This window comes from Pseudorca crassidens, chromosome 1 (assembly GCF_039906515.1).
Source record: "Pseudorca crassidens isolate mPseCra1 chromosome 1, mPseCra1.hap1, whole genome shotgun sequence".
Classification (NCBI taxonomy): Eukaryota; Metazoa; Chordata; class Mammalia; order Artiodactyla; family Delphinidae; genus Pseudorca; species Pseudorca crassidens.
In genome coordinates this window covers 11114010-11132593 of record NC_090296.1, presented here as the reverse complement: position 1 = coordinate 11132593, position 18584 = coordinate 11114010, and the positions used below count along the sequence as shown (strand labels likewise).

The 18584-nt window shown below is 37.5% G+C and overlaps 1 protein-coding gene across 4 annotated transcripts in view; it reads left to right on the top strand.

The window, feature by feature from the left end:
- The window catches only part of PPP4R4 (protein phosphatase 4 regulatory subunit 4), a 120229-nt gene that overhangs the window by 20225 nt on the left and 81420 nt on the right, over positions 1 to 18584 (top strand). The window contains exon 1 of one of the 4 annotated variants that reach the window (XM_067726763.1): positions 5744 to 5857. The exons of the other annotated variants lie outside the window; for them this stretch is intronic. The gene's annotated coding sequence lies outside the window, so the exon portion shown is untranslated. Of the gene's footprint in view, positions 1 to 5743; positions 5858 to 18584 lie in introns of those variants that run through there. 4 annotated transcript variants of the gene reach the window in all.

The following is an 18584-nucleotide window of genomic DNA, read 5'->3' as shown; positions in this document are numbered from 1 at the left end:
TGTTCTCTACATCTGTGTCTGTTTCTGCCTTGCAAACTGGTTTATCTGTACCATTTTTCTAGATTCCACATATATGCGTTAATATACGGTATTTGTTTTTCTCTTTCTGACTTACTTCATTCTGTGTGACAGTCTAGGTCCATCCACGTCTCTACAAAGGACCCAATTTCATTCCTTCTTATGGCTGAGTAATATTCCATTGTATATATGTACCACATCTTCTTTATCCATTTGTCTGTTGATGGGCATTTAGGTTGCTTCCAAGACCTGGCTCTTGTAAATAGTGCTGCAGTGAACATTGGAGTGCATGGTCTTTTTGAATTGTGGTTTTCTCTGGGTGTATGCCTGGTAGTGGGATTGCAGGGTCTTATGGTAATTCTATTTTTAGTTTTTTAAGGAACCTTCATACTGTTCTCCATAGCGGCTGTATCAATTTACATTCCCAACAGTGGTGCAAGAGGGTTCCCTTTTCTCCACACCCTCTCCAGTATTTATTGTTTGTAGATTTTCTGATGATGCCTATTTCTAACCGGTGTGAGGTGATACCTCATTGTAGTTTTGATTTGCATTTCTCTAATAGTTAGTGATGTTGAGCAGCTTTTCATGTGCTTCTTGGCCATCTGTATGTCTTCTTTGGAGAAATGTCTATTTAGGTCTTCTACCCAATTTTGGATTGGGTTGCTTGTTTTTTTAATATTCAGCTACATGAGCTGTTTATATATTTTGAAGATTAATCCTTTGTCCATTGATTCGTTTGCAAATGTTTTCTCCAATTCTGAGGTTGTCTTTTCGTCTCGTTTATAGTTTCCTTTGCTGTGCAAAAGCTTTTAAGTTTCATTAGGTCCAATTTGTTTATTTTTGTTTTTATTTCCATTATTCTAGGAGGTGGATCAAAAAAGATCTTGCTGTGATTTATGTCAAAGAGTGTTCTTCCTATGTTTTCCTCTAAGAGTTCTATAGTGTTTGGTCTTACATTTAGGTCTTTAATCCATTTTGAGTTTATTTTTGTGTATGGTGTTAGGGAGTGTTCTAATTTCATTCTTTTACATGTAGCTGTCCAGTTTTCCTGGCACCACTTACTGAAGGGACTGTCTTTTCTCCATTGTATATCCTTGCCTCCTTTGTTATAGATTAGTTGACCATAGTTGCATGGGTTTATCTTTGGGCTTTCTATCCCGTTCCATTGATCTATATTTCTGGTTTTGTGCTAGTACCATATTGTCTTGATTACTTTAGCTTTGTAGTATAGTCTGAAGTCAGGGAGTCTGATTCCTCCAGCTCCATTTTTTCCCTTCAAGGCTGCTTTGGCTGTTCGGGGTCTTTTGTGTTTCCATACAAATTGTAAAATTTTTTGTTTTAGTTCTGTAAAAAATGCCATTGGTAATTTGATAAGGATTACATTGAATCTGTAAGATTGCTTTGGGTAGTATAGTCATTTTCACAATATTTCTTCCAATCCAAGAACGTGGTATATCTCTCCATCTGTGTGTGTCCTCTTTGATTTCTCTCATCAGTGTCTTAGAATTTTCTGAGTACAGGTCTTTTGTCTCCCTAGGTAGGTTTATTCCTAGGTATTTTATTCTTTTTGTTGCAATGGTGAATGGGATTATTTCCTTAATTTCTCTTTCTAATCTTCCGTTGTTAGTGTAGGAATGCAAGAGATTTCTGTGCGCTAATTTTGTATTCTGCAACTTTACCAAATTCATTGATTAGCTCTAGTAGTTTTCTGGTGGCATATTTAGAATTCTCTATGTAGAGTATCATGTCATCTGCAAACAGTGACAGTTTTACTTCTTTTCCAATTTGGATTCCTTTTATTTCTTTTTCTTCTCTGATTGCCGTGACTAGGACTTCCAAAACTGCGTTGAATAATAGTGGCGAAAGTGGACATCCTTGTCTTGTTCCTGATCCTAGAGGAAATGCTTTCAGTTTTTCACCATTGAGAATGATGTTTGCTGTGGGTTTGTCGTATATGGCCTTTATTATGTTGAGGTAGGTTCCCTCTATGCCCACTTTATGGAGAGTTTTTATCATAAATGGGTGTTGAATTTTGTCAAAAGCTTTTTCTGCATCTATTGAGATGACATATGGTTTTTCTTTTTCAGTTTGTTAATATAGTATATCATATTGATTGATTTGCATATATTGAAGAATCCTTGCATTCCTGAGATAAATCCCACTTGATCATGGTGTATGATCCTTTTAATTTGTTGCTGGATTCTGTTTGCTAGTATTTTGTTGAGGATTTTTGCATCTATATTCTTCAGTGACATTGGTCTGTAATTTTCTTTTTTAGTAGTATCTTTGTCTGGTTTTGGTATCAGGGTGATGGTGACCTCGTTGAATGAGTTTGGGAGTGTTCCTTCCTTTGCCGTATTTTGGAAGAGTTTTAAGGATGGGTGTTAGCTCTTCATTAAATGTTTGATAGAATTCCCCTGTGAAGCCATCTGGTCCTGACTTATGTTTGTTGGAAGAATAATCACAGTTTCAGTTTCATTACTTGTGATTGGTCTGTTCATATTTTCTATTTCTTCCTGGTTCAGTCTTGGAAGCTTATACCTTTCTAAGAATTTGTCCATTTCTTCCAGGTTGTCCATTTTATTGGCATAGAGTTGCTTGTAGTAGTCTCTTAGCATGCTTTGTATTTCTGTGGTGTCCGTTGTAACTTTTCCTTTTTCATTTCTAGTCTTATTGATTTGAGTCTTCTCCCTCTTTTTCTTGATGAGTGTGGCTAAAGGCTTATCAATTTTGTTTATCTTCTCAAAGAACCAGCTTTTAGTTTTATTGATCTTTGCTATTGTTTTCTTTGTTTCTATTTCATTTAATTCTGTTCTGATATTTATGATTTCTTTCCTTCTAGTAACTTTGGGTTTTGTTTGGTCTTCTTTCTCTAGTTCATTAGGGTGTAAGGTTAGATTGTTTATTTGAGATGTTTGTTGTTTCTTGAGGTAGGCTTGTATTGCTATAAACTTCCCTCTTAGAACTGCTTTTGCTGCATCCCATTAGTTTTGGATTGTCGTGTTTTCGTTGTAATTTGTCTCTAGGTATTTTTTGATTTCCTCTTTGATTTCTTCAGTGATCTCTTGGTTATTTAGTTGCATATTGTTTAGCCTCCATGTGTTTGTGTTTTTTACATTTATTTTCCCTGTAATTGATTTCTAATCTCATAGCCTTGTGGTCGCAAAAGATGCTTGATATGATTTCAATTTTCTTGAATTTACTGAGGCTTGCTTTGTGACCAAGATGGGTTCTATCCTGGAGAATGTTCCATGTGCACTTGAGAAGAAAGTGTAATCTGCTGTTTTTGGATGGAATGTCCTATAAATATCAATTAAATCTATCTGGTCTATTGTGTCATTTAAAGCTTGTGTTTCCCTATTAATTTTCTGTCTGGATGATCTGTCCATTGGTGTAAGTGAGGTGTTAAAGTCCCCCACTATTGCTGTGTTACTGTCGATTTCCTCTTTTATAGCTGTTAGCATTTGCCTTATGTACTGAGGTGCTCCTTTGTTGGGTGCATATATATTTATAATTGTTATATCTTCTTCTTGGATTGATCCCTTGATAATTATGTAGTATGCTTCCTTGTCTCTTTGAACATTCTTTATTTTAAAGTCTATTTTATCCTTGTCTCTTATAACATTCTTTATTTTAAAGTCTATTTTATCTGATATGAGTGTTGCTACTCCAGCTGTCTTGTGATTTCCATTTGCATGGAATATCTTTTTCCATCCGCTCACTTTCAGTGTGTATGTGTCCCTGGGTCTGAAGTGGGTCTGTTGTAGACAGCATATATATGGGTCTTGTTTTTGTATCCATTCAGCGAGTCTGTGTCTTTTGGTTGAAACGTTTAATCCATTTACATTTAAGGTAATTATCGACATGTATGTTCCTACTACCATTTTCTTAATTGTTTTGTGTTTGTTTTTGTGGGTCTTTTTCTTCTGTTGTGTTTCCCACTTAGAAAAGTTCCTTTAGCATTTGTTGTATAGCTGGTTTGGTGGTGCTGAATTCTTTTGCTTTTGCTTGCCTGTAAAGCTTTAGATTTCTCTGTTGAACCTGAATGCGATCCTTGCCGAGTAGAGTAATCTTGGTTGTAGTTTCTTCCCTTTCATCACATTAAATATATCATGCCACTCCCTTCTGGCTTGTAGAGTTTCTGCTTAGAAATCATCTATTAACCTTATGGGAGTTCCCTGGTATGTTATTTGTCATTTTTCCCTTGTTACTTTTAATAATTTTTCTTTGTCTTTAGTTTTTGTTAATTTGATTACTGTGTGTCTTGGCGTATTTCTACTTGGGTTTATCCTGCCTGGGGCTCTCTGCGCTTCCTGGACTTGGGTGGCTGTTTTCTTTTCCATGTTTGGGAAGTTTTCTATTATAATCTCTTCAAATATCTTCTTGGTTCCTTTCTGTCTCTCTTCTCCTTCTAGGACCCCTATAATGAGAATGTTGGTGTGTTTAATGTTGTCCCAGAGGTTTCTTAGGCTGTCTTCATTTCTTTTCATTCTTTTTTCTTTTTTCTGTTCCACGGCAATGAATTCCATCATTCTGTCTTCCAGGTCACTTATCCGTTCTTCTACCTTAGTTATTCTGCTATTGATTCCCTTCTAGTGTATTTTTATTCAGTTATTGTATTGTTCATCTCTGTTTGTTTGTTCTTCAGTTCTTTGAGGTGTTTGTTCTTTAATTCTTCTAGGTCTTTGTTAAACATTTCTCGCATCTCTCGATCTTTGCCTCCATTTTTTTCCCAAGGTCCTGGATCATCTTCACTATCCTTAATTCTGAATTCTTTTTCTGGAAGGTTGCCTATCTCCACTCCATTTAGTTGTTTTTCTGGGCTTTTGTCTTGTTCCTTCATCTGGTACATAGTCCTGTGCCTTTTCATTTTGTCTATCTTTCTGTGATGTGGTTTTCGTTCCACAGGCTGCAGGATTGCAGTTCTTCTTGTTTCTGCTGTCTGCCCTCTGGTGGATGAGGCTATGTAAGAGGCTTGTGCGGGCTTCCTGATGGGAGGGACTGGTGGTGGGTAGAGCTGGGTTTTGCTCTGGTGGGCAGAGCTCAGTAAAATTTTAATCTGCTTGTCTGCTGATGGGTGGGGCTTGGTTCCCTCCCTGTTGGTTGTTTGGCCTGAAGGGACCCAGCACTGGAGCATACCCGGCTCTTTGGTGGGGCTAATGGTGGACTCTGGGAGGGTTCACACCAAGGAGTACTTCTCAGAACTTCTGCTGCCAGTGTCCTTGTCCGTTGGTGAGCCAAAGCCACCCCCTGCCTCTGCAGGAGACCCTCCAACACCAGCAGGCAGGGCTGGTTCATTCTCCTATGGGGTCACTGCTCCTTTTCCCGGTGTCCCGATGTGTTCACTACCCTGTGTGTGCCATTCAAGAATGGACACAAGGGCACTTCTGTTTCCCCCAGTCCTGTAGAAGTCCTGCAGTCAAATCCCACTAGCCTTCAAAGTCTGATTGTCGGGGAATTCCTCCTTCTGTTACTGGATCCCCAGGTTGGGAAGCCTGACGTGGGGCTCAGAACCTTCACTCCAGTGGGTGGACCTCTGTGGTATAAGTGTTCTCCAGTTTGTGAGTCATCCCCCCCCCCCCCACCCGGCCCGGTAGTTAACGGGATTTGATTTTATTGTGTTTGCGCCCCTCCTACCATGTCATTGCGGCTTCTCCCTTGTCTTTGGAAGTGGGGTGTCTTTTTTGGTGATCTCCAGTGTCTTCCTGTTGATGATTGTTCAGCAGTTAGTTGTGATTCCAGGGCTCTCACAAGAGGGAGTGAGCGCGTGTCCGTCTACTCCGCCGTCTTGAGCCAGTCTCCAGATCTGAGCTTTATGGAGATACTTGGAGAAGTCAGCGTGAGTCTAAATGTTTGTTTTCTTTTACCTTCCTTCAGTGCTATTAAAAATATAATTTGTTTCTCTATGATTCTAAGCATGATGACTGTAAGTAGAGTTGAATGGGTCTCTAACTACGTAAACTTTTTAAGGTGATGTTTTGAAGATTTAACATTATTAAGGACTCAGTTTTATAGTAGTAACGTGAAAATACACCACATTTGAAAAATTCTTGATGTTATGGATTGGTATTTGGTATCTTCTGCTTTAAATTCTTGAGTCATCTTTGTCTTAAAAGGAGGTTTTGTCTTTCTTGGAAGTTTAATTCTCTAGGCTAATCATTTAATTAATTTTCTTCTATTTATTAAAACAAACTGTTTAATTTATTTTGAGTAAAGAAATAATTAAATATCAACTATGTAAAGTTTAGTTTTCATTGGGAACTCAAAGCAAGGCCTGTGTGACATCTGCTTCATTGTTACAAATTCAAACATAGTATCAGCAGTTTGTGTTGTATTTTGGAATTTGAAATGAGAGCCGCTAGGATTAGGATCACAGGCTCTGTGTACACAGATCATTTAGGAGCCCACACATAGTTGAACAGTTAGCAGAGCTAGAGTTCTCCAGTTAATTTCTCCTGTGGTGACTGCGTGACGTTGTCACCTTTGGGTAGCATCTGCTCCTTCCCCTCTTCCTTTTCTAATTGGTTTAGGATTCAGTAAACCATGAGGGTGGTCTAGCTGTGAAAAGAGGATAGGACTCTTTGCTCTACAGTTAGAATTTTTAGCATGTGAATCTGTCTTGCTCTTTAGATTTTGACCTCAGAAGGTGGAAACAAGGTATAAGAATAGAGAAAGACAGTATTGTCAGTATCTAGGTCTGTTGTAAGATGCAGCTTATTCTTTGTGGGCGAGGGCATGGGTTTCATAAACTAGCACAGATAGCCTCATTTTTAGAGACCCAAGATAATGCTTCTGAAAGTGCTTTAAGCAAATATAATATACTAAGAATTTTTACTCCTTTTCTTGATCTCCCACAAATTAGTTATCATTTTGTTTGCCTCCAGTATCATTGAGGACAGGCTTTTTTGTTTTTTGAAATTGTATGTTTTTAAAAGCAGCATTATTACGCAGTTCTCTCTAGTAGTGCTGCATGGCTTGGGAGCAGGAGTGGGATGGAAAAGCAGATGGATGAGTTTGGTATTAGCTGGGTGAACAGGTTGGAAGAGTGGTGGTATATGTAATGGTCAGCGCATGGGTTTTGGAGTTGTCCAGGCTGGGTAATGTTGGGCAAGTACCTTCAACTTTCTAAGCCCTAATTTCCTCATCTATAAAATGGAGCTGGTAATAGTATCTAATACTGTAAGGAAGGTGTTTATTAGCATAAGGCCTAGCATATAGTATATTAGATACTATTTTTATTGTTGTAATTAGGAGGAGGAGAACTGAAGAAGTAAGTTTATTGGTGAGGGTGTAATTGAAGTAATAGGTTCAGGCTGCCAAGGAAGAAAGTGAAACTAGGATGAATATTAGAAACTGGAGAATAAGAAGGAATTGAAGGGATTAGAAATGTGATGAGGGTAAAAAATGGGTTTAGCAACAGAAAAATAGTTAAGAGTTTATGAGCAGCAAAGGAGATCACAGAGTTTGAGATTATACAGGTGGAGCATTTCTAGATAATGATATGATCCATGCTTTGACAATGGTTGCTGATGTGGAGACAGACTCAATTTAAATCAACAGGTATTTATGGAGCCCTTACTGTGTGCTAGATACCATGCTAAGCATCGCGGAATGTAAACTTTGGGCCAGACATCCTTGAATTAGAGGGGGCCAAAAACTAGCTGTTCCTCATTCAGCTGAATGAAGTTGCCCATGACAGTGGCAGGCCTGGGATGACAACGAAGACTGTGAAACCTTTTATTTTAGCAAAAAATGCTTGAGTGGATTGACTTGTTTTTCATTGGTTTAAGATATTACTATAAATGGCTCTTTAAAATAGGTGCATCCCCCAGTGGGAATAAAATAATTAGTAACATTAATTTAAGAGATAGCTGTCCTAAATTCATTTATTTCAGTAGTCTTTTTTTTCCCCTGTCTTTCCCTTTTAGCCACTAGTGTACAGATTAGATGATTAACCCAGTTCTTTTTAGTTTTAGAGGAATGGTTTGCTGAGTGGGCTTGTGTCCTTTTTGTTTCTGAGTATCCTAGAAAAGGAACATGCCCCGAAGAATAGCAGAGTTGGGGCAAAAAGGAGCAGCTCATATTGTAGCCAGGAGGATTGTTCCTTGTGCCTTTCAGTTGAAAGTTGTAGGCTTTGAAGTGTAGGAAGCTTATTTTGTTTAAAAAAAAAAAAAAAGAAAGTTTAACATTGATCAAACATTTATTTAAAAATTACATACACCATATCACGTAGCAATAAACTTAATTTTATATTGTTGACTTAAACTTATGCTAATTATTTCTGGGTCCCTTCCATTCGGTGATGGTAGCATAGATCGACACACATTTGGCTTATTTATACTACCTTTGACCAAAGTCAGCAGGAGGTAACAGCAGGTCCACAGCACCTGAGAAATTCCCGGGCATGGGGGGCTCAGTACCCCACTTTCATGTTCACCCAAGTTTACTCTTCTCCAAGTCTGTTAGCCTTTCCCAACTCCTCCTCAAACTTTCTTCTAATGTGCATTTAAGTAGACTACCTGTTATTCCATCTCTGCTACCTGTTCTTCGCCACATCACTTTTAACATTGTTTTTGTGAACTGTAGACAGAACTGTAGACAGAAGTAGTGCATACATGCATTCAGGTCACATGGACTCTGTGCTTCATTTGGGCAAACTGCTTCTGTGCGCTTGGCTGATTTCACACGTGTAGTCTAAAAAAGGAGAATATGAAGTTTCCTCTTTCTTTCATTTGACCCCTCTTCTTGTCATGGCAGCTCTCAGAGTATTATCTCCATCAGCATCAGCATTACCTGCGAACATGTTAGAAATCAAGTTCTCAGGCCTCACCAAGACCTACTGTCCCAGAATCTCTGGGGGTGAGACCCAGTTTTTTTGTTTGTTTGTTTTTTTGATTTTGCGGTACGCGGGCCTCTCACTGTTGTGGCCTCTCCCGTTGCGGAGCACAGGCTCCGGACGCGCAGGCTCCGGACGCGCAGGCTCAGCGGCCATGGCTCACGGGCCCAGCCGCTCCGTGGCATGTGGGATCTTCCCGGACTGGGGCACGAACTCGTGTCGCCTGCATTGGCAGGCGGACCCTCAACCACTGCGCCACCAGCGGAGACCCGAGACCCAGTTTTAACAAGTGCTGCAGGGTGATTCTGATACATGCTGAAGTTTGGAAACCACTGCTCTAGCATATTGTGGTTACCAACCTGTATACATTTCCTTGAAGGCCCTGACAGTATATTTCTGCTAAGCTTAATGCATAGATTGAAAATATGAAATTACTGTTGTTGTAGGTCAATAATTATCTAGTGTTGGCAATTTCATATGGTCCAACTAATTGTTACTTTGTGTAAACTAGGGTTTCTTAGACATTTTTTGTGGTTGAGACATTGGCATTCTTTGATGTGGGTAGCTGTTCTGTGTGTTGTGGAATGTTTTAGCAGCATCCCTTGATCCTACCTACTGGATTATAGTAGCATCTCCCAAGTTGTGATGATCAAAAATGTCTCCAGACATTGTCATATGTGCCCTCGGGAAGGAGGGGCTCACTCTCGGCTGAGGACCACTAGCTAACTCAGTTGCTTTCCCTTCTAAGCAGTGATACTTAACAGAATACCCAAATGTATGTATTTTTCTCCCTTGGTGGGAAAAGGGCCAGACATATATTGATTATAGAAATTAAGTTTAGATTTTATGTTTGATAGAGATTATGGTGATTACAATTTAGCTGTACTTTCTTTTTATATTTTTTCATGTCCTTTTTATAGTAAGCAGTGCCACCAATAGACTATTATTTGCTTTTCTAACATCTTATAGCTGTCAAAGTCTAATGACAGTCCATGTATTTTTTTCTATTACTAAGTAACTTGCTCATTTTCTTGGATGCCCGAAGGATTTTTTTAAAAGCCCTTTAGTATATTTCAGTGTTAGTTATGCTGGATCGATTTTCTCAGGTACGCAGTGTGCCCTTTTGAATCTTTTTTCATTTCAAGTAATTTTTTTGGATGGTTCCCTTGCTTTGGTTGCTTCTTTAGGGACTCCTGTTAAAAGTATGTTGGACTTTCTTTGCCTGTCTTATATATCACTTTCTCTCAAATCTTTTTATTCTTGTTTAATTTACAATTTTTATTCTCTTCACCTTTTATTTTTCTTAAGGCATTATCTATTTTATTTATTCACCCTTGTGTTCTCTATAGTTTAATCTTTTCAAGATATTTTCTTTCAATTCTTGAGTTTTATCACCTTATTTCTGAGCTTTCATAATTATGATTCATGTGGTTTTTTCCTATGTCTTATACATTTTCTTTTCTTTCTTTTTTTTTTTTTTTTTGCGGTATGTGGGCCTCTCACTGTTGTGGCCTCTCCCGTTGCGGAGCACAGGCTCCGGACGTGCGCAGGCTCAGTGACCGTGGCTCACAGGCCCAGCCGCTCCACGGCATGTGGGATCTTCCCGGACTGGGGCACAAACCCGTGTCCCCTGCATCGGCAGGCGGACTCCCAACCACTGCGCCACCAGGGAAGCCCAATCTTATACATTTTCTTAATTTTTTTTCCTTTGCTTGTGGAAAAATAGTGTGTTATAATTAGCTATTTTGTGGGCTTGTCTGTCTTTCATTATCTTTAAGAATATTAGTTCAGTCCTTAGTCTCTTTTTTTAAAAAAATAACTATATGGAATTTGATCATGGACCTTGTATATGTCTCATATTTATGTGAAATTCGTTTCATAACCCTTATAAGGAGGTGTGGTTCAGGATACCTTTTCTAATTCCAATAGAGTCCCCCCCCCCCTTTTCTTTTGTACTGTTCAAAATAGGATGCCTAACCCGTGTCCTCTGCATTGGCAGGCGGACTCCCAACCACCGCACCACCAGGGAAGCCCTAGTATGGCTTCTTTTATTAGCATAATTATTTTGAAATTCACCCATGTTGTCATGCATATCAGTAGTTCATTCCTTTTTACTGCTAGTAGTATTCCACTGTATACTACTAGCACTATATTGCACTGTATACTATATCACAGTTTGGTTATCTGTCCACCTGTTAGTGAACATTTGGGACATTTCCAATTTTTGTCTATTACAAGCAAAGCTATGATGAATATCGTGTTGAGGTGTTTCTGTGTACATATTCTTTCATTTCTCTTGGGTAAATATCTGTGAGTGGAATGTCCGGGTTGTTTGGTAGGTGTATGTGTACCTTTTAAGAAATTGTCAAACCTTCCCAAAGTGGTTGTACCATTTTACATTTCCACCAGTGGTGTGTGAGAGTGCCTCATCCTTGCCTACATTTGGTGTGTTCAATCTTTATAAATTTTAGTCATTCTAGTGGATGTGTAGTGGTATCTTATTGTCATTAAAATTTGAATTTACCTAATGATGAATTTTGTTGAGCATCTTTTTCATATGTTTATTTGCCATTTGTCTATTTTTCTTTGATGAAGTTTTGAAATCTTTTGTCCATTTTATATTGGATGTTCTTATTATTATTTAATTTGAGTTCTTTATGTATTCTAGATGCAAATTGTTTGTTGGATATATGTCTTGGGTATGGCTTGCCTTTTTGTTTCTGTAACAGTGCCTTTGAAAAACAAATGTTTTTAATTTTGATTAAATTCATTTTTGACTTTTTTTGGTTAGAATTTATATCTTTTTTGTCCTATTTAAGAAATATTTGTCAAACCCAAGGCCACTAAGAATTTCTGCTAAGTTTTCCTCTAGAAGTTTTATAGTGTTGGCTCTTACATTCAGGCCCGTGATTCATTTTGAGTTAATTTTTGTCTATTGGTTCAGGTTGGGGAAAGATTCATTGTGTTTTGCATGTGGCTTTCCATTTGTTCCAGTACCATTTGTTGAAAAGATGATCATTTCTTCATTGAATTGTCTTGTCACCTTTGTCAAAAATCAATTGCCCATTTATGTTTGGGTCTGTTTCTGCACCCTCTACTCTCTCCGTCCTTTTCCATTGATCTATATGTCTGTCTTGTGCCACTGCCACACTATCTTGTTTACTGTAACTCTATAATAAGTCTTGAAATCAGGTTGTATTAGCCCTGCAACTTCATCATTTTTCAAATTTGTTTCCGCTTTTCTAGTTCCTTTGCATTTCCATACAAATTTTAGAGTAAACTTGTTCATTTCTACAAAAAGCCTATTGGGATTTAAATTGGGATCATGTTGAGTCTGTACTTCAGTTTGGGAGTACAGTATTCTTTACAGTGTTGAGTCTTTCATCCACGAGTGCTAAATCTCTCTCCATATATTTAGGTCTTTTTTATTTTTCTCAACACGTTTTGTAGTTTTTGGTCTACAGATCTTGCACATCTTTTACCAAATTTTCCAAACGTATTTCATAATCTTATGTTAATCTAAACTAGATTGCTTTTTAAATCACTATTTATGATTTTTTTCTAGTATATAGAAATACAATTGACTTATATATTGTCCTTGTATCCTGCCACACTGACTTATCAGTTCTACTAGCTATTTTGTACATTACAGTTTAACCTATTCCTTTCCAATCTGTAAGTCTTTTGTTTCTTTTTATTGCCTATTACACTGGCTCAAACCTTTAACACAATGTTGAGTAGAAGTAGTAATGGTGAACATTCTTGCCTTGTTCGTGATTAGGGAGAAAGCATTCACTCTTTCACGTTTAAGTATGATGTTAGCTGTAAGTTTTTCATAGATGCCCTTTATCTTGTTGAAGAAGTTCCCCTCTATTTCTAGTTTGTTGATAGTTTTAAATCATGAATGAATGTTGGATTTGTCAGATTTCTGCATCTATTGATATGTTCATATGTGTTTTAAAAAAATTTTGTCACATTGATCTTTAAAAAATAAACTTTTTATTTGGAGATAATTATAGATTTCTAGACAGTTGTAAGAAATGATAGCCATGTACCCTTTATCCAGTTTCCCCCTTGTATGGTCAGGCCAGGCCACATGGCTGTTCTCTTGCTCTTTGTACATCCCCCGCCCAACCAGTCCCTGCTTCACCTACACCCTACTCACATGACCCTGCTTCCCCCTGCCCCAGCTGTGATTGTTCTAATCCTTAAGCCAGAATGGCTCCACCCCCTAGTTTTAATAAAGGGAAACATCTGCCCTTGTGATGGTAGTTAACCTGAGGGGCTGTGAGGGACTTGCCCCAGCTGCTGGTTTCCTTGGTAACTGATGAGCCAACCTGACATCAATTTCCCCTATAACTGGTACCCTCCTTCTCCCCGGAGTAGCGAAGATTGCTGCCATGCCCTGCCTGCCATCTGCTGTATGTGGTGGGGTGTTGCTCCATGACCGTTTGTTTCGGATGTGTAAGATCCCTTATCCAGTAAATCATTGATGTCTCTGTCGCTGTCTCTGGCTTTTCTTCTGTCTTGAGGCTGGGCAACTACAAGGCTTGTGGGCCTGTGGGGTGCAGCCCAACACTCCTATAATAACATTTAAAAAACTATAATATGATACATAACCAGAATATGGACATTGATACAATCAAGATAGGTAGGCTTTCCATCACCCCAGGATCCCTCATGTTAAACTTAAGTAGTCATGTCTTTTTCCCTCCTGCCCCACACCCATCCTCTGGAAATCACTTAATCTGTTTTCCATTTGTATAATTTTGTCATTTCAAGAATGTTATATAAATGGAATCATACAGTATGTAACCTTTTGGGGTTGGCTAATGTTTCACTCAGCATAATTCTCTAGAGATTCATCAGGTTGTTGCATCTGTCAATATTTTGTTCCTCTTCATTGCTGGGTAGCATTCTGTGGTATGTATGGACTACAGTTTGTTTAACCATTCACCCATTTAAGGACTTATAGGTTGTTTACAGTTTTTGGTTCAAATAAAGCTGCTCTAAACATTCATCCACAGGTTTTTGTGTGAACGTAAGTTTTCATTTCTTTGGGATAAATGCCCAAGAGTACAATTGCTGGTTGCATGTTTAGTTTTCTAAGAAATTGCCAACGTTTTTCTAGAGTGGCTGTACCAGTTTGCATTTGCACCATCGATGAATGAGTGATTTAGTTTCTTTGCATTTGGTGGTGGAATTATTTTTTGTTTCGTTTTTTATCCTGATAAGTATATAGTGATATTTCACTGTGGTTTGACTTTATATTTACCTTATAGTTAACAATGTTAAACATCTTTTTCGTGTGCTTATTTACAGTCAATAAAAAGTCTCTTCATTCCTTTTGCCCATTTTCTAATTGGATTGTGTGCTTTTTTACTGCTGAGTTTGAGAGTTTTTTTTTTATATTCTAGATACTTCACCTTTGTTAGACATGTAGTTTGCAAATATTTCTCCTCCTCTATGGCTTGCTTGTCTTTTCATCCTCTTAACAAAGTCTTTCACAGTGCAAAAGTTTTTAATTTTGATGAAGTCCAATTTATCAGTTTTTCCTTTTATTGATCCTGCTTTTGGTGTCAAGTTTAAGAACTCTTTGCCTAACCCTAGATTTAGATTTTCTCCTATGTTTTTAAAAAATTATATAGTTTTACATTTTATAGAATCATTTTGAGTTAACGTGAGAATTAGGTCAAGGGTTTTTTTGGTTTTGGTTTTTTTTTTTGGAGGTTTTTTTTTGCCTATGGGTGTCCTGTTGCTCTAGCACCACTTGCTGAAAAGGCTGTCTTTGCTCCACTGAATTGCTTTTGAACCTCTGTCAAAAATCAGCTGTGCATGCTTGTGGAGTATACATATTTGTGGAGGTCTATTTCTGGGTTCTCTCTTCTGTGGCATAGATTTATGTGTCTATCTCTCTGCCAGTACCATGCAGTCTTGGTTAATGTAGCTATATAATAAGTCTTAAAATTGAGTAGATAAATTCTTCCCACTTTATTCTTCTTTTTAAAAATTGTTTCACCTATTCTAGTTTTGTTGCTTTTCCATATAAATTTTAGAAAAATATTGTCTACCTCCCCAAAATCTTGTTGGGATTTTGACAGGAATTGTGTTAAACCTGTACACCAATTTGGGAGAATTGACATCTTTATTATGCTGAATTTCCCAATCAATGAGCCTAGTAGGTTTTTCTAATTAATTATGTCTCCTTTGATTTCTTTCATTAACATTGTGTTTTCAGCATATGAGTCCTGTAATTTTGTTAGTATTTCGTTTTTTGAGTGATTGTAAATGATATTGTATTTGTAATTTCAGTGTTCATGTGTTGAATTTTGTCAAATGTTTTTCTGCATTGATATGATCATGTGATATTTTTCTTCTTTAACCTGGTAATATGATGGATTACACTGATTTTGAGTATTGAACTAACCTTGCATCCCTGGAGTAAATCTCATTTGATCATGGTGTATAATTCTTCCTTTAACATATTACTATATTTTATTTGCTAATATTCTGTTAAGGATTTTTTTTTTTGAAGCCTCCCAGGGCCGCTCCTTGCCGCACACAGCCGGGCTTCCATCCTCCATACATGCAGAGACTGGGAAAACAGTTCTTTTTTAAAAAATTAATTAATTTTTTATTGGGGTATAGTTGTTTTACAATATTGTGTTTCTACTGTACAGTGAAGTGGAGTTCCCTGTGCTATATGGCAGGTTCTCATTAGTTATTTATTTTATACATATTAGTGTATACATGTCAGTCCCAACTCCCAATTCATCCCACCCCCCGCTTCTGCCCTTGGTGTCCATAGGTTTGTTCTTTACATCTGTGTCTGTTTCTGCCTTGCAAACCAATTCATCTGCACCATTTTTCTAGAATTCACATATATGCGTTAATATATGATATTTGTTTTTCTCTTTCTGACTTACTTCACTCTGTGTGACAGAGTAGGTCCATCCAAATCTCTACAAAGGACCAAATTTCATTCCTTCTTATGGCTGAGTAATATTCCATTGTATATATGTACCACATCTTCTTTATCCATTTGTCTGTTGATGGACATTTAGGTTGCTTCCATGACCTGGCTGTTATAAATAGTGCTGCAGTGAACATTGGAGCGCATGTGTCTTTTTGAATTATGGTTTTCTCTGGGTATATGCCCAGTAGTGGGATTGCTGGGTCATATGGTAATTCGATTTTTAGTTTTTTGAGGAACCTCCATACTGTTCTCCATAGTGGCTGTATCAATTTACATTTCCACCAACAGTGCAAGAGGGTTTCCTTTTCTCCACACCCTCTCCAGCATTTGTCGTTTGTAGATTTTCTGATGATGCCCCTTCTAACTGGTGTGAGGTGATACCTCATTGTAGTTTTGATTTGCATTTTTCTAATAATTAGTGATGTTGAGCATCTTTTCATGTGCCTTTTGGCCATCTGTATGTCTTCTTTAGAGAAATGTCTATTTAGGTCTTCTGCCCATTTTTTTTTTTTTAACATCTTTATTGGAGTATAATTGCTTTACAGTGGTGTGTTAATTTCTGCTGTATAACAAAGTGAATCAGCTATACATATACATATATCCCCATACTCCTCCCTCTTGCATCTCCCTCCCACCCTCCCTATCCCACCCCTCTAGGTGGTCACAAAGCACCAAGCTGATCTCCCTGTGCTATGTGGCTGCTTCCCACTAGCTATCTGTTTTACATTTGGTAGTATATATAAGTCCATGCCACTCTCTCACTTCGTCTCAGCTTACCCTTCCCCCTCCCCGTGTCCTCAAGTCCATTCTCTATGTCTGCGTTTTTATTCCTGTCCTGCCCCTAGGTTCTTCATAACCATTTTTTTTTCTTTAGATTCCATATATATGTGTTAGCATATGGTATTTGTCTATCTCTTTCTGACTTACTTCACTCTATATGACAGGACTCTAGGTCCATCCACCTCACTACAAATAACTCAATTTCATTTCTTTTTATGGCTGAGTAATATTCCATTGTATATATGTTCCACATCTTCTTTATCCATTCATCCGATGATGGACACTTAGGTTGCTTCCATGTCCTGGCTATTGTAAATAGAGCTGCAGTGAACGTTGTGGTACATGACTCTTTTTGAATTATGGTTTTCTCAGGGTATATGCCCAGTAGTGGAATTGCTGGGTCGTATGGTAGTTCTTTTTTAGTTTTTTAAGGAACCTCCATACTGTTCTCCATAGTGGCTGTATCAGTTTACATTCCCACTAACAGTGCAAGAGGGTTCCCTTTTCTCCACACCCTCTCCAGCATTTATTGTTTCTAGATTTTTTGATGATGGCCATTCTGACCAGTGTGAGATGATACCTCATTGTAGTTTTGATTTGCATTTCTCTAATGATTACAGATGTTGAGCATTCTTTCATGTGTCTGTTGGCAATCTGTATATCTTCTTTGGAGAAATGTCTATTTAGGTCTTCTGCCCATTTTTTGATTGTGTTTTTTTTTTTCCTTGATATTGAACATTTATTTATTTATTTTTGGCCACGTGGCTTGTGGGATCTTAGTTCCCTGACCGTGAATTGAACCTGCGCTCCCTGCAGTGGAAGCGTGAAGTTCTAACCACTGGACTGCCTGTTAAGCATTTTTTATGCTTAAGCATTTTCCCTGTTAAGAATTTTTGCATATATATTCATGAGGGATATTGTTGTGTGTGTGTTGTTTGTGTATATACACACATATACACATGTATATGTGCATGTATATATGTGTATATATAGATATTTTTTTTTACTATGTACATATATATGTATATTTTACAATCTTTCCAGGTTTTGTTGTTCGTGTAATAATAGCTTCATAAGTGATTTAGGAAGTGTTCTCTTCTGTTTTCTGAAAGAGATTGTGTAGCATGCTGTTAACTCTTTGTTACATGTTTGGTAGAATTCTTCAGTGAAACTATCTGGGCCTTGAGATTTTTTTCAGGAGTTTTAAAATATGAATTCAGTTTCCTTAATAATTGTAGGATTTTTCAAATGATGTATTTCGTAGAGGGTGAGTTGTGGCAGTTTGTGTTTTTTGAGGAATTGGTCCATTTTGTCTACGTTTTCAATTTTATGTGTGTAGAATTATTCACAGCATTCTCTTATTATCCTTTCGATGTCTGCAGGGGCTATAGTGATATCTCCTGTTTCAATCCTGATATTGGTAATTTGTGTCTTCTCTCATTTTTACTCTGTCAGTCTTGCTAAAAGTTAGTCAATTTTATTGATCCTTTAAAAGAACCGGGTGTTTGTTTCATTTATTTTTTTCTATCGTTTTCTGTTTTTATTTCATTAATTTCTGCTCTTTATTATCTCCTTCCTCTGCTTGCATTGTGACTAATTTGTTCTTCTAGCTCTCGAGGTGGAAAGTTAAATTAATGATTTGAGATTTTTTCCTCTTCCCTTTCATAAATGTATGCATTTATTGTTATAAATTTCTCTCTCTGAAATGCTTCAGCTGTGTTCCAGAAAGTTTTATAATTTTGTGTTTCATTTTCACTCAATTCAATGTATTTTAAAATTTTTTCCTCTTTGACCCATTTATTATGTAGAAGTATGTTATTTCATTTCCAAGAATTTAGAGAGCTTTCTGTTATCTTTTTATTATTGATTGCTAGTTTGATTCCACTGTGGTCAGAGAAAACTCTTTGTATGATTTGTTGAGGACCTTTTTATGGCCCAGGATGTGGTTTTTCATGGTATATATTCTTTGGGAAC